We start from the raw sequence: 16,789 nt of genomic DNA, 5'->3' as shown, positions 1-16,789 counted from the left end.
CCTTTTGTTGTGTGGTGTAATGGGTTGTGCACCAGTATGGAGTCAGGCAGAACTGAGAGCAACTCTCAGTTACCTTGAAAAGCTGTTCTCATGATTCCATGTCTATGTGTGTCAAGGACCCCCCACGGTGCCTGGGCCACAATAGATGCTCATTTGGTGGCTGTCCATGGAGCAATTCCACACTGGACTGCCCCATTAAAGGTGCAGGTGCAACCACCTGCATCGAGCCACCAGCTAGCCAGGCTAGTTACATTTCATTCCATTCAGACCTATGGAAAAGGATCTTTGATCAATTTTGACATGTTTAGCAGTCATAGATTTAGTGCAATTTGAAATGGAAAACCTTCAGTGTTCTTTCTGGTACATGCTGTAGTGTGAATTTGCTCTGGTTTGCTGCGGTATCTGCATCTGTTACAGAGGCTCTGAGTCCGCTGAGGAGCAGTAATTCTCCAAGTACAGTCTGAAGCCCACTGTGGAACATGGCCCCTTGGCCTGGAGAATTTACTTCCTTTTTTGTTCCCTACCCATCTCCTGCCAGCATGCAGAAGGCCTCAGAGAGGCAGCTGGATGGCTCTGTACTCTTCATCCCTTGTGTGCTCCAATCTCCTTGCTCTCCCAGTCTCCTTGCTGGCATAGGAAAGGCCTGAGGAGAACTGTGGGAGGGCTCAGGGAGCTGGCTCCCTTGTAAACTGGAGCAGAAGTCGGGGCTTCCATGACTGCAGAGATTTGGGCACACATTTTTTTCCAATCCTTTGGGCCCTAGCATTGTGTGGTCTAAGAACTTCCTGTGTTTCCTTCTGCTCTTCTATGTACTCATTTGTTCATTGTCCTAATTGTGTTCCTTTCCTGTCCCTACCCTGGGTCACAGGAGCCTTGGAGCTTTGTGCCCACACCCTGCCACTGTGCTTTTCTGTTGTGGTACAGGATTTGCTTCAAGTTTCATTTCCCATCCTCCCTCTGTTTCAAACTCTCTCTTGTCTGGGACTTTCCAGCCTCAACCTTGTTGCTATCACTCCCATATTGTTTCTTTCTGGCATTCATATTTAGCCTCTTCTCAGTGCAATGTCTTTGAATTTACCCCTTTAGCATTATGCTCAACAGCCAAGGGCAACTAAGTCCTGCTTTTGGGGTCAACCTAATAACCAGACTTGGATCAGGTCAAGAGCCCAGGCTTCAGGGGAGGTAGGACAATTTCCAATACCTAAGTTTCTGTAACAGCCAGTGTCATTGCCTTCACCCCATTTCATGTTGAGTATTTCTGGGACCCTAAAGTTTTATCGGATCCTACTATCTCTGTACGTGAGGGGTTCTGCCTCCGCCTTTGCTCAGAAGTGCCACAGCCCCCAGAGTAGCTCTCAACAAAGACTGGTGAGGTGTAGCAATGCCCCGGTTCCCTCGCCCTCTGTTGGTATGATTCTGAGGGGTGGGTTGTACACCATGCTTTCCCTGTGGGCTCAGGTTCCCACTGGGGTATGTAAGTTAATAACTTACGTGTTATTGACTGCCTTCCCTTTTCTCATCACTTTCCTACTCCCCTCCACTGGTCCCTGAATGTCCCAAATGAGTCATCTGTGCTCAAATCTCTGTCTTAGAATCAGCTTCTGGGGGGATCAAAGTAAGAAGTTTTGAGATTTGTCCCTTGGCAGAAACCTGAAAACAGGCCAGGACTAGGAAGGGTGAGTGAGGCAGCTGCAGCACAGTATTTAGTGAGGTGTTCAACGGTGGCCACGCAATGCCCATCTGTGCTCACATGGCTCTGGGAGCAATTGCATCTTACATGTGAACAATCCATCCATCCACCTCACTCTGGTCACAGACCAGCTTGGGAAGGAATATGAAGTGGCTTCTAGGAGAACCAATTCCTAGTATCTGTGATAGTCTTGCTACTTTGAAGTTGTTTGGTCATTTTATATCCATGAGGTTTTTTGTTTGTTTGTTTGTTTGTTTGTTTGTTTATATAAGTATCTTTTAAAAACAATCTCTGAGAGATCCTGTGCTAATTTGAATTGTTTTCAGGTTGTACATGTGGACTGAGTGATATACTCCAAATTCATAGGTTGAAGCCCTAAATCTTGATGTGACTATATTTGTAGATAAAGCTTTTAATTCAATAATTGAGCTAAATGGGTCATATAGATGGGACCCTAATATGATAGGACTATTGGTAAAGAACGCCAAAAATCTCAACTCCCCTGCATGAAAAGAAATCACGCAAGAACATCACAAGACAATGGCTGCTTATAAGTCAAGAGAAGAGGATCCAGCATGAAGCTACCTTCCCTGTCCCTTGATCTTTGACTTTCAGTCTCCAGAATCATGAGCAATAAATGTCTGTTGTTTAAGCCACCCAGTCTGTGGTATTTTGTTCTAGCAGCCCTTCAGAACTAAAGTAGATGCCATATGTTTAAAAATTTAATTACTGTCACTCATATATTCATTCATTCATTCATTCATCCATCTTCATAAACATTTAAGGAACATCTACTATGGATGAGTAAAGATCTACTGATGCTAAAGATGATCTGAGGAGTGTGAAAATGAGTAAGATGTTTTCTGAAGTCAGTTCTCGGGCCATGCATCATCAACATTACTGTTTTTATCATTGGCAGAAACAAACTATGTATCTACAGTGTACATGATGTTGTTTACCTTGTGGCATGGCTTGATCAAGTTAATTAAGTATGTATTGCCTCACCTCATTTTTTTGTGATGAGAAACTTCAGCTTTCTCTTAGCCATTTTCACATGAACAGTATATGGTTGCTATTAACTATAGTCACTGTGGTGTACTGTAGATTTCTTCATGTCTTCTTTTTGTTTAACTTAAATTTTGTGTCCTTTGATGAACATCTCCCCAGTTCATCCACCGCCCCCACCACCACCCGCCAGCCTCTGGTAACCACCATTCTATTCTCTAGTTCTAGGAGTTGGACTGTTTTAGGGAATTATTATTTTAAAACATCTTTGTGTTTTAAACCCTTGGGCCTTGCCTCCACTGACAGAAGGCTTCACCATAGAAGGTGTTATGTCTTTAGGACAGCATCAGTGATGACAGGACCTGGCTCCTGGCCCTTTCCAGACTTATTTCCTGTCTCTCCAGACTTACTTCCTGTCTCTCCTCTGCTTTTACCTTGTGTTCTAGCCAACTAAGACTCTTTGCCAGGCTCTTTGTGATTTTACTTAGTCCCTTCTGGAAATTCTACTTAATCTTACAGATTCAGGAAAAATTGGCACTATTTCCATGAAGCTTTTGGATTCTTCCACACAGAGTTAATTGCTCTCATAACTATCCTGACAACACTTTTCTACCTGTAATACAGCAGAACCATACTTCTGCTTCCAAAATAGACTGTAGGTGTCTCTAAAGCAGGGGTCTTATCCTCTTTAACTCCTTCCTTGCATCTAGTACAGAGACCCTCTCAGCATGGATACTCAATAAGTATGAGGGAAGAAAGGGGAGCACCTTGAGAATGAAAATCCAATCAAGATAAGCCACTTGCAAAATTAACTCATAAATCAGACAACCATCATTTTTCTTTTCTTTTTTTCTTGTTCCTTCTTTCCTTCCTTCTGTTATATGCCGGTGTCAAAGTGTTGCAGGCCGGTATCTGTAAGGAACTGCTGAACAGAGACTGTATCACATGTAGAAAGGAAAGATTTATTGGGGGCCAGACTGCCAGCTGCCTCTCTTGGGTTCAGAGTGCAGCAGCCCAGGTAGATTGGGTTGTGGGCTTTATAGGAGGGACCATCCATCAGAGTGGGTAGGGTATCTGTTTCAGAGAACAACTGGGTTGTTGGGCCCTGATTGTCAGTGATCACCAGATGGAACAGCTCTGTAAGTACAGCTAGTTGAAAAACAGGAAGTTTTCTGCAGTTTTGCAAGCAAGGAGATTTTGCAAGCAGTTATGGGTCAGGGGGCCTGGTTAAAGATTACATAGCCTCAGGACTTTCTGCCCGCCCTATGGACGTCAGGGACCTAACAGTATTGAGGGTCCTTGCCTTCACAGGCCAGGGAACTGGCTCATGAGGCAGCTGAATGACGAGCCAAAGCCAGTGTATAAAGTAGGATTTATTAGAGAGAAAGGAAAGGCTACAGCTAGAGAAGTGCAGCGGAGCCCAGAAGCCGGTAGCTCGCTGCTCAGATGAAGGCTGGGGTTTTTATGGACGTTTTAACTCTGGGTTGGGGGTGGTTTTCTCATTGGTGGTGGATTCGTGGGCTTTCTCAGGTGAACTGGTATAGTTAGCACCTTTATTGGGGGAAGGGAACAGTCTTGAGAGCATTTTGCTCATCAGCCCTGGCAGATCTATCAGACCCTGTATCTTTTTTTAGGATGCAGAAATGCAGTTTACAACTCCCTCTCAGAATGCAGGAATGCAGACCTCTAACTCCTCAGGATGCGCAAATGAATGATATTGCTCTCCGTAGGGGATGGGATACTCATTCATCTGCCTTAGGTCTCCAAACCCAACACTTCCTTCCTTCCTTCCTTCCTTCCTTCCTTCCTTCCTTCCTTCCTTCCTTCCTTCCTTCCTTCCTTCCTTCCTTCCTTCCTTCCTTCCTTCCTTCCTTCCTTCCTTCCTTCCTTTCTTCCTGCCTCCCTCTCTTCCTCCCTCCCTCCCTCCCTCAGTTCCTCCCTCCTTTCCTTCCTTCCCATACACTCACTGTTTGAGCCACATCTCCAGCCTTTTTTGCTCCAGTTATTTTGGAGACAGGGTCTCACTTTTTGCCCATGCTGGCAGGCACCACAGTCCTCCTCTTTAGCTTCCCGCTGTCACTGGGATGACAGGCATGCCCTGCCACACCCAGCTTTTTTCTGTTGAGTTGGGGTCTTGCAAACATTTTGAGGGGACAGAGCTGGATGGAAACATGATCCTCCCAATCTCAGCCTCCTGTGTGTAGTTTGGGATGACAGGGATGTGCACTGCACCTACCTATTGATTGAGATGGAGTCTTGAGAACTGTTTGCTTAGGCTAGCCTCAAGCAATGATCCTCCTGATCTCAGCCTCCCACATAGGAGGATTACAGGTGTGAGCTACCCATGCACATTCTTTTTTTTTAAATAAACATTTTAAGTGGACATAATGCAAAAGAATCCATTCATCTGCAGGAGCACAATTCACATGAATTTCTAAAATGTATTCATTAGAAATGATTTAAATGTAAAAAAAAATTAAAATACCCAAATAACAAAGATTTAAGGAAAGCAGAAGTTTAATTTTTTTCTCATATAGAGGAGTCCAGAGAAGGGTATCTATATCCAAAACACGCTCATCAAGGACCCAGGTTACTCGTATCTTGTTTTTAGTTGCTTTGTTTAGTTTTCTTGCCATCCAACATGCCATCACATCTATATTGTAGCCAGCATTAAGAAGAAAGAGCCGAAGCACCATATACATGTTCAGCCTCACCCTGAAACTTTTGGAAGTTTCCCATAGCACTTCCATTTGTATTTCATTGGTCAGAGTTTGGTCACAGGACACAACTGGCTGCAGGGGTAATTAGAAAATGTAGTCTTTATTCTGGACTGTGTGGATATTAAGCACCGGAAGGAAGAAGGGAGGAAATGGGTTTGAGGCAGATAATTAGCAGTCCTTGACTATAGTCAGTTTACATATTGCCTGAACTTCGCTTATTTAGGCAAATAGAAGCTACAGCACAATGTAGAATACCCTGTACCATTTGCGTGTCTAGTTCACCAAAGCAATAACTTTCATATGAGATAATGTGCTGTATGTGTGCTCCTGTAGAATGGATTTGACAATAAATAATAAGAACAATTGAAGTTGAGTGTGGCGGTGCATCCTTGTAACCCCCTTGCTCAGGAGGCTGAGGCCTGAGGATCATGAGTTTGAGGCCAACCTGAGCTACATAGTTGAAATCCTGTCTCAAAAACCCAAAAGCTGGGATATAGCTCAGTGGTAGGGTGCTTGCCCATCATGTGCAAAGTCCTAGGATCAGTCCCCAGCACCACATACACAAAAAAATTAAAACTTTGAACACTGTTTCTTTCTGATGAAGCTAAAGTATCTTCTAGATGAAGGTCAATTTTCTCCTTCAGAGATAAAACTTGATACACTGGGCTAAGATAAATTGCCTATTATCAGTGATGTGTGGCTTTATGGGTTTTTCTTTTGTTTTTATTAGTGGTATTAAACCAACATTTTAGTCCAAAACAATAAGGCAGCAATATAATTGAATCACTGAACCATCAACCTCAGGTTAGATGGGAGATAGGCACTGAAAACTCTTATCTGTAAATTGCAAAGAACAAGCTGAGCACTCTCTTCCCCCCTCCAATGGCTCACACTTGTAATCCTAGCTACTTGGGAGATCGAGATCTGGAGAATTGTGGTTCAAGACCAGCCCAGGTAACTATTTCGTGAAATCCCATCTCCAAAATAGCCAGAGCAAAATGGAATGGAATTGTGGCTCAAGTGGTACCTGCTTTGCAAGTGTGAAGCCCTGAGTTCAAACCTCAGTCCCACTAAAAAAAAAAATCCAAGTAACATTGCCTTCCTCCCAGAGATTTTATCAGGATCAAGTGAAGTGTGTATGTGTGAGAGGAGAGAGACAGAGAGAGAGGCAGAGAGAGACAGAGAATGGAGAGAAAGAGTGATTTCAGTTTTCAAAGTATATCACTGTTGGGACTGGAGGTGTGATTCAAGTGGTAGAGTGCCTCCTTTGCAAGCACAAAGCCCTGAGTTCAAACCCCAGTCCCACCAAAACAAAAACCAAAGTACATCACTGTTACAAGGCTTTGGGGCAGTAAGCAGCTTTCAAACCATTTGATGCATTAGTAATCGTACTTGGGAGAAACTTAAGAATAGAAGGACCTCCTTAAGTCTTGCTTGAATCTCAGTGTTGGACAAGCACTGGCACGCTTCTGGAATGCCGGGTCACCAGGTGGAGTTCCGAGGAGTTTAACACAGTTCCAGTTCCTCTCAGAGATGATTTGCCTAATTAACTCACCCAGCAGGAAGAGGAGAGAATGGGAGACCTACAGGGGCAGGGCTGGCCGGCCTGTGGCTGGCCTGAGCTGGATTGTAGAGGCTGAGGTTGGGCTGTCAAGTTCCTGCCCCAGCTAATGAGTGAAGCCACAGATCCCAGGAGAAATCCTCAGGCCCCAAACTAGGAAGCTCATATACCTGCACTAAGCTTACCGGGGTCAATACTGAGGATCAGTGAAGGGGTCACAGTAGCAAGACCCTGGAGTTGGAGAAGAAAGATAAAGAAGGTGGAGGATGGAACCAGGGAAGTTTAGCAGGGGAGGGGAGACCAGTCTTAGGGAATCTAATTTTAGGGCCTACAGAGTGTAACGGAGTGGTCTGACTTTAAATGCACCCACAGGCTGCTTTCCTTAGCAAGTCACAGCGCCCCAGGGCAGTCCTGGCCCACTCTTTGCATGTGGCATGTTTCAAAACATTATAATTGAATTTCATTTATAAAACAGTTTAAATTTAAAAGTACAGTCACCAAATGCACTTAAATGTGTTATGTTTTATTTTTATAAAATTTTTACTTATTTGAAGACCATCCAACCAAGTTATCTTGTTAAGGAACAGAGAGACCTGAAACTAGCTTCTTGCTATGTCTAAGCACATATCTTAACTCTTCATAATAAAGTATTTATTGTGATAGTTATGGCTCTGAACTGAACTTTGAATAAAACGCAGACCTGCCCATAATTGTACAATAACCTGCAAATGGTTTGCCTGGAGGCAGGAAAGATGCTAAGCCCAAGATGGGACACTGTGCCTCCAGCAACTCAGGGGTGGGAATGGAGGAAACACGGTAGATGGTGGCACTCATCTGTCCTGTTCCTAGAGTAAGAGGCTTCCTTTCATGGAGGTGACGGCCTTGCACAGCACACACCCTTTTACATTTAACTCATATAATAGCTCCTTTCTCTGACTCCACATCACCCTATCAGTTTGCTAGAGCTGTCATAACCACAAACTGAGTGGCTTTAACAAGGGAAGTTCTAGAAGAGGCTGAAAAGTCCACTACTCAGGTGTCATTTGTCAGTGTTGGCTCCTTCTGCAAGCTGTGGAGAAAGGATTTGTTCCAGGCCTTTCTCCTTACCTTATAGCCATCTGCCTTTACTTCCTGTGTCTTTATATCACCTTCCTCCCATGGGTTTCTGACACTGTGTTCAAAATCCCCCTTTTTATAAGGACATCAGTCATATTGGATTAGACTCCACCCTAAAGACCTCCTTTAACTCGATCTCCTCTGTAAAGACTGTATCTCCAAATAAGTTCATATTGTGAGGTGGTGAGGGTTAGGACTCTAACATAGCATTTTAGGACACATTATCTAGAGATAATTTGGCTTTCCTGAAAATTCCCTTCCATGAAAGAATGTGGGTGCCAAGCATTCCCATGCCCATTCTCTCTGGCAGTGGACGCCTTGTTAGTGATACATAATTAGAAACTGAACTTCCTACCCATCCGGAAAAACCTCTCACAAGAATGGAGGAGAATGGAAAGTGTTTTATTATTGAGTAAGCATTAAAGCAGAATGCAATGCACATCAAAGGCAAAGTGCTACAGAGCTTGCAAAGACAGAAGGAAATCCCAACTTCTATTGTCAAGTAGATGTGCCCAATTCCATACATGTTCTCAACTAGTCCTCAAGAAAGAGGACGTCACAGCACTATTTACTGCTCATGGTTCATCCCTAACTCATCTGGTATGTGGGCAACCACTTTCTTTTTCTCTGCATCTGAGGTGGATGTAAACCTTTGAAAAAGCTATGTAAGCTTCTTGGCAGACTTTCGAATCGGGCATGTGTTTGTCAAGGACTGGGAGTCATCTGTTTGGAAGGTTCTGGCTCCTATCTCCCCACTGCTGGGGGAAGTGGGACCCTGCATTTCTGTTGAATTGTTAATTTTGAATCAATTTTTTAATGTTTAAAATACATTGTGAGTATTATTCTTGTCATATATTTTCAAATACTTTTTATTTTGTCATTTTGTTTCTATTTTTTTTTTGTACTTTTGCTCCATACCAAAATTTTCATGTTGAATTAAGCAAAACTTGTCAATCTTTCCTTTCTAGTGTTTTGTTGTTTTTGTTTTGTTTTTTCTCTGAGATGAGTTAATCCTTCAGTTAGGATTTGGTATATTCTATTGCCTAAGTGCTTTTTTACTCCTCAAAGTGTCTCCAACTACTGTGGCCCAGGCCTGGTCAGAAATCTAGAAGTAACTTGAGAACACTGAATGCAATGGCCTCCAAATTCCTTTGAGGTTCTCAGATTTAAAGTCCTTCCTTCAAGCCTAGACAGGAATATTAGTCTAGGTTATACTAAATAAACTTTGAATATCTATTCAAGGCTTTACTTTCAGATGTATTTTTTGAATCAACGAAACTTGAGTGCACTTTTTATTGACCTTGAATGAACTGCATTTTCAAAAATTTTACCATTTGATTATTAAAGCTATAATTGACACATAAGGGAAGATTTATGGGCCATGCCTGATGTGATTAGGAAAACATTCAGGATACTCAAAAATGCAGAGTAATAATATTAAAACTTGGCAAGCCATTTGCTATTTTGGATTTACATGAAATCCTGTGGGATGGGCTCTTTACCAAACCTCCTTTCTCTGCTTCTCACTATGTAGCTAGATTGCAAGGTTTTCAGTCTTACTTTGTAAAAATTAACTTATGTCCCTTCACAGCCCATTTTTATTTCTACTTTCTCTTTTTAACTTTCTCTGATCCTCCCTATCTTCACTGGACTTCAGGACACCAGCGCCTTCTGTTTTCAGTACAAACTTCCTAATAACCACAATGGGAGGGTAGGGGAAGGATGGAGCATGGAATGGGATGCTTTGGGAAGCTTTGAGCTTCCAGACTGAATGTGCTCAGGAGAAGCTGAGCAATATTCATATATATGTATGTTTATATATATTCATATATTCATACATATATGTGTGTGCATATATAAATGTTTATCTATCTATCTATCTATCCCATTTTCTTAATTCATCAGTAGTGGGGCATCTTGGCTGTTTCCATAGCTTAGGTATTGTGAGTAATGCTGCAATAAACATGGGTGTGCAGCTGCCTTTATAGTAACCTGGCATACATTCCTTTGGGTAGATCCCTAAGACAGGTATTGCTGGATCTTATGGCAGTTCTATTCTTAGTTTTTTGAGGAATCTCCATACTGCTTTCCATAGTGGTTATACTAATTTACATTTCCAACAACAGTATATGATGGTTCCTTTTGCCCCACATCCTCACCAACACTTGTTGTTGTTTGTCTTCTTGATTTTAACGGAGTGAGGTGGAATCTTAATGTGGTTTTGATTTGCATTTGTGGCCAGGGATGGTGAACATTTCTTCACATGTTTTTTAGCCATCAGGACTTCTTCCTTTGAAAAATTTCTGGTCAGTTTATTTGTCCATTTCTTCATTAAGTTGTTGATTCTTTAGGAGTTTAGTTTTTTGAGCTCCCTGTAAATTCTGGTTGTTAATTCCCTTGTCAGATATATATCTGGCAAAGATTTTCTTCCTTTCTGTAGGCTGCCCCTTCAGTCTGGTGACCATTTCCTTGGCTGTACAGAAGCTTTTTCATTTCATGTAGTCCCATTTGTCAATCCTTTCTCTTCGTTGCTGAGCTATTGGAGTTCTAGTTGGAACTTATTGCCTATGTTTATATGTTCCAGCATATTCCCTAAAGATTCATCCATAAAGAAGAATGAAGATTTGGATGGAACCGGAGAACATCAACATAAGTGAACTTATTCAGGTTCGGAAAGACAAATGTCACATGTTTTCTCTCATGTGTGAAAGATAGATCCAAGTCCAAATACAAGAATTATCATAGAACTGGGTGTTGGTGGCTCATGCCTGTAATCCTAGCTACTCAGGAGGCAGAGATCAGGAGGATCTCGGTTTGAAGCCAGCCCTGGCAAATAGTTCGTGAGACCCTATCTCAACAAAAGAAAAAGCAATCACAAAAAAAGGGCTGGTGAAGTGACTCAAGGTCTAGGTCTTGAGTTCAAACCCCAGTACCTCAAAAAAAATTATCATATACATGTATATGTGTGTGCATGTGTGTATGTATGTATAGGTGTGTGTATGTGTGTGTGTGTATATATATATACACACACACATATATATATATATAAAAACTGTATTTCCAATAGTAAGACTGTTAGAGGAGACTAGGGGAAGATGAAAAGAAGAAAATGATAAAGGGTGAATGATACTGAAATATATCACCTCTGTGTAGGAACAAGATACAGTGATGCACAGTGAAAACTGTTGATAAATATAGGGTAGGAGAAAAAGGGTAAGAAAGAGTAATAGAAGGGGTTAGAATGATTAGAGTACAATATATTTACAGGTAAAATACCAAGTCAAACCCCACAGAACAGTGAACAGACAGGTAAACAATAAAGGACAGGAATGTAGAACAGATTGTACTAAGGGGAGGGCACTAGTAGGGAGGGTAAATGAAGAGGGTAAACGAGGATGAAAATTGTCCTTGTATTTTTCATATCTTTATGAATACAGAACATTGAAACCTGTTGAAGTCATTTTATGAGTGGGGAGGGGCAAGAGGGAGAATAATGGAGGGTATGAAACAAACTGAGGTATATTATATGCATATATGGAAATATCACAATAAAACCCCTGTTCAACTATTATATCTAATGAAAATGTTTACAAAAAAAAAGAGAGAAACTGAACAAACAACCTGTCAGGAAATGGTGAGGCAGGAATTCTGATAATGAATGGAGTCAAATGATATGAACTACAACATTCTTTCCAAAACAAAGATAATTGTCTCCGTCAGTCTTAGCTCATGTACATACTCAAAAACTACTCTTTATGGAAGAGAGGAATGTCTAGGTTAGAAAATTCTGTGTTACCTTGTATTTTCAGCTTGTGGGTGTTGACCAGGTCACTTTTAGTTTCTAGTTCTATCCAGTATCAGATAGATGTGCTTGCTGCATTTGAAAATCCTAATTTTTTTTAAAAGACTAGAATGAAATCTACATATGTGCATAGAAAAAATATGAAAGGATAGACATCAAATTGCTTGAATATGTATCTCTGAGATATGAAATTATGGTTGATTTCATTGTTTAATTTTTGTTATTGTCCATGTTTCATATTTTCTCCATTGGAACAAGAGTCATGTTTACCATCTAGTGTTTATCTGTCTATGTATCTAAATTTGTTTCCTTTGACAGGCTAGGATATCAGTGGTATACAGACTGACAAGTAGGAGTAGGGCTCAATATCCTTTAAGGCATGTATATATATGTATAAATATCTAGCAAAAATGGTTCTGGGGAGCAGAGAGGGCTGCAGGCATTAGGCTGACTCCCAGGACAGACCCACAGGAGCTATCTGGGGAAGCCAGTTAAGGCAGAAAGGTCCCCAGGTCCAGGTCATGTGAAAGGGTGGGCACACTTGCTATCTATCATGTGACTTGGTCTTAACTCAGGAAAAGAAAGAAGTTTCTCAATGATCTAATGGAGTGAGGGCGCACATAATGATCCACTGGGTGTGTGTGGAGGGGTGGCACAGGAAGCAAATAGATGTTGATTCCCTGACAGACTTGAGGTGTCCTCAGGAAAGATCAGGATTCCATAACATGGAGGGCTGGCAGAGATAGCCTCCTTCCTTAGTGGTTTTCCAGATGTGTAATAGGTTAAGTGTACCTACTGATAGAATTACCTTGATATAACTAAGGTAGTCCCCCCAAAATGGATGAGTGGCTTCAAGTGATACTGCAAATCACACAGAGAAGCACAAAAGAGCACCAAAGAAGGAGCAAAGCTGGTTCCCCTGCAGCACATAGAGGAGCTCTTTGTCAGCCGTGTTATGAAGTAACTATTAAATCTGGCTAGAAGTTGGCCAAACACAGTTGACATTTTCAAGAAGACAATTTGAAATATGAATTCACATTCAACATCACTAAATAAATCGAGCTGTATGCAAGTAGTATGCCTTGGTATATTAATGATAATATGAAGCCATCATTGGTTATTAAGACATTGAAAACTAGGCATTCAGAACATTTTTTTTTTTGGCAGCATGGGGTCTGAACTCAGAGCTTTATGCTTGCTAGGCAGGTGCTCATACTGCTTGAGCCACTCCACCAGCCATTTTTTTGTGATTGTTTTTTTGAGATAAGTTCTTCCTAACTATTTGCCTAGGGCCGGCTTCAAACAGGGATCCTACTGATCTCTGCCTCCTGAGTAGCTGGATGACAGGTGTCAGCCACCAGGGCCTGGCCAGAAATTAACAATAATAGCATAATTTTAATGAGAACAAAGGAGATGGATAATGTTAATATAATGTAAGATCATTTCAAAGGCAGTATATATTTCATCTTTATGTCATTGTTTTTTCTGTTTTTGTACAGGTTTTATTAGTACCTGTGTAAACCTGTAGATGTGTGCACAATTACATTTGCATATTAACATGTCACAGAGCACTAAGGGGAGTTTCCAGGGCTGTATAAGACAGGACAATGGGTTGCCCTGGTGATGAGACATGTGATCTCTCGCTTGTATCCATTGATAGAAGAATAAAACCAGCTGGATTAGAAGTATTGAAGATAACAAGTTCCTATCACTAGGGCTGTTCAAATACAGGCGAGATAGAATATCGTTTGATTACATCATAGCAGAGAACCTTTGGAGACTGGATGACTTCTAGAGACTTTTTAACCCTAAATTATGTGTTTCCATGATTCTTCTGTGTTTCTAATGTACTTTATTTATTTATGGCAGTACTGGGGGTTTGAACTCAGGACCTTGTGCTTGCTAGGAAGGTGCTTGGTCTCTGGAGCCATGCCTCCAGCCCTCCAGTGTTCTTTAGCTAGCTTCTTTCATGAAGGTTATCTCATCCTACCTTTCATCACATTACGTGTGTGTGTGTGTGTGTGTGTGTGTGTGTGTGTGTCTTCTGATAATTTAAATTCTTTGATAGTAAGTTATCTTGTATTTCTCTTTGTACTCCTCAGTTATTTGAAACTATGCTTTACATATTGGAGGTATTCAATAAATATTTGTTCATTTAAATTATAAAATGTTAAAAAATGTTTTGGATCTTTGAGTCAGGGTCTTGCTATGTAGCTTAGACTAGCTTCAAACTCACTATATAACCCAAGCTTGCCAGGACCTAACAATGTTCCTGCCTTAGCCTTCTGAGTACTGGGATTAAGGCATGTGTCACCATATCTTGTCTGTAAAATATTAGTAGAAGTAGTATTAACCAGTTGAAGTACATTTATTTGGAATGAGATGAAAACTGCAGGCATAAGGCTGACACGATTCAACACTGGGCTGCTCACTGCAGGATTAGGTGGCAGAGGGAGGGAGGGTAGGGCAGGGGAAGGCCTCTGAGCTGAATTATGAATGTCCAAGATAGAACCTTCTGGAAGAATCTTCTCTGACCACATGGAATAGAAATGAAAATCACATGATCACTATTGGTGGAGAGTTAAGGCCAGCACTGTTGAGAGAGGGGATGGTTTTATTACTGGGCCTGCCTTCCTTGTGAAGACCCTTCCTTTCTGCGAGGCCAGGCAGAGGCCACGACCCAGGACTTGCTGAAGAAGCACTCAGTCACTGAGGCTCCATTTGCTCTTTCTCCCTCCTCCTCAAGCTGGTGAAGCAAGGGGCCTTGAGGACCCTCTGTGATGGCTCCTGTGACACTGCAACAGTGCCAGGCTAGACCGGCTTTGGGGCACAGGGTGGAAGCATGCCAGATGCATGTGACATGCATTCTGCAATTATGGCTTATGCTGCCTCTGTCTCAGAAACTGAGGGGCCTTGGGCACTGACTGCCTCCTGCCCACAAGGCCAGGCCCCATGAGCTCACAGAACTAGTATGCCTGATGTGGAGCTTAGTCTCTTCCTGTCTGCATCTGGACAGGCCTCAGAGCTTCAGCTCTGGAAGTATGAGCAAGGGAGCCTTGTGCATATCTCTTCTCAGCCCAGCTCCCAGTGCAGGTCAGCTGCATGGAGCACACCATGATCGGACAGGCACAACAATCCCTCCAGACAGTACAAACAGTGCAGGAGGAAGCTGCTGAGGAGCAGGGAACTGTCCCACTGTCTAACTGCTGATATCAGGGGCCAAGTCCTGGAGCTCTGTGCTCCAGAGTCAGCCTCTTAGGGAGGAATACCGGCTGCTCCTCTCGTCTAGGCTTCTTCAGGCTGGTCCTGTACAAAGGCCTGGCCTTCCTTTTAATGAACCCCTGCTCAAAGGTTCCTGTGTCCTCAGAGTTAACGGTGTCCATGGCACTTATATCTCTCCTTCACAGCATAAAGTTCAGTCCATTTTGAAGGAAGCTGCTAAAGAAACAGGCAGGGGAGTGGGAGAGTTCCAAGATGGCCCCTCCCCAGCAAATGCAGCCACACCTGCTGGGCCATGGAGATAGAGAGAGTGGAGGGAGAAGTTTCCAGAGCAGGAAGGAGAGCTGAGGAGCCTGCAGGGAAGGGAAGAGAAGGTTGAAGGCACTGTGAGCAGTCCACTACCCCATAATTTGGCCTATGGGCAGCAGCTGGGCTAGGGCACCCCCAAAGCATGAGCCCTTCTCTGGGTCCCAGTCCTGCCAGTGGCCACCATGCTTCCCTTAGTCCTAGCACAAATGGAGCACCAGTGGTTGCACACTTGGGTGTGCATCCTAGGTAGCCACAGAGACAGCTATGTGAGCATGGCCCCAGTCACCAAACTCCCATGTAGGCAAATATTATTATTTTTAATAAACAATATCATCTGACTACTTTCCTTTGATATATCAAATACCAAAGGAATGAGTGCAGGAAGTTGTTGATAGGCTGCCTCCTCAGAGTGCTTTTTATATTGAACATCACTATTACTAATGTTTTTGTCCTTGAGTAAAGATGACAGGTCTGACCCATCACAAATAAGTTCTGGCACTGTGTGGAGTTTTCCTTTCCCAGCGATAATCAATCCACATGTATTATTGAGCAGTTATGTTGTGTCAAGAGCTGTGCTGTTCACTGTGAAGATTATACAGTAAATATTTAAGTGTTTTCTGTTCTCAAAGAGCTCGGAGTTCAAGTCAGGGAACAAAGGAGAAGGGGTGCTCAGGAAGCAGAGAATGCTGAAATACTAGATACTGTACCGTTATAAATTAGTTCCAACTGAATTATTCAGGAGCTTGGAGACAAGAAGTTCCTTGCAGGTCAGAGGGACTGGGGAAAGTAGCTTTGAGCAGGTCGTTGAAGGCACTGATAGCTGTTAGTTGGTGAGAATCATGTCCCACCTGAGCAATCAGGCTTCTTTGAGACCCATCCCAGATATACATTGTCAGGATTCTGGGTAAAATCTGAACCACAAATCAAAGGGTTTCTTTATCATTACAATTACCAGCCATAGCCTTTGTGCACTGCCATGATAAAGCCCCAGATCCAATGCTTTTATCTATGTGATTAAGATGATGTCAACAATTCCTTGCAGCTATAACAATCTGCAATTTTTCTGGGAAAAGATGATTTCCTGAGAGAGACATATCCAGAAAACTTGTTTTGCCAGATGGTTTGTCTAGGTACGGCCTGAAAACAAGAAAGTCAGTCTTAGAGCTCCATAGAAGAGAATGTAGTCAGAGGGCAGACTACATTGTAATGGGCTAAGCTCGCCCTTCACAACCTGAACTGCTGAGTGGCTCTGGTGAGGCCCCACTGTCCTGGTCATGCTAGAGTTGTCTCCAGGATGGGTGGCCCTGTGCAGGCTGGTTGGCAGTGTGGTTGGATAACTCAGGCCTAGTTTTTACCTGACTCTGCAG

The 16,789-nt window shown here is 42.5% G+C and overlaps 1 long non-coding RNA gene across 2 annotated transcripts in view; it reads left to right on the top strand.

Annotated features, from left to right (window-relative positions):
- LOC141421688 (uncharacterized) overlaps window positions 1–16,789 on the top strand; it is a 154,314-nt gene that overhangs the window by 124,405 nt on the left and 13,120 nt on the right. For both annotated transcript variants that reach the window (XR_012446357.1, XR_012446358.1), the window contains one exon: window positions 10,677–10,759. This is a non-coding gene — a long non-coding RNA (uncharacterized lncRNA). The remainder of the gene's footprint in view (window positions 1–10,676; window positions 10,760–16,789) is intronic.

Source organism: Castor canadensis, chromosome 3, assembly GCF_047511655.1.
Source record: "Castor canadensis chromosome 3, mCasCan1.hap1v2, whole genome shotgun sequence".
NCBI classification, from domain to species: Eukaryota; Metazoa; Chordata; class Mammalia; order Rodentia; family Castoridae; genus Castor; species Castor canadensis.
Note: the sequence above shows the minus strand (reverse complement) of the source record. Positions and strands in the feature narration are given on the sequence as shown.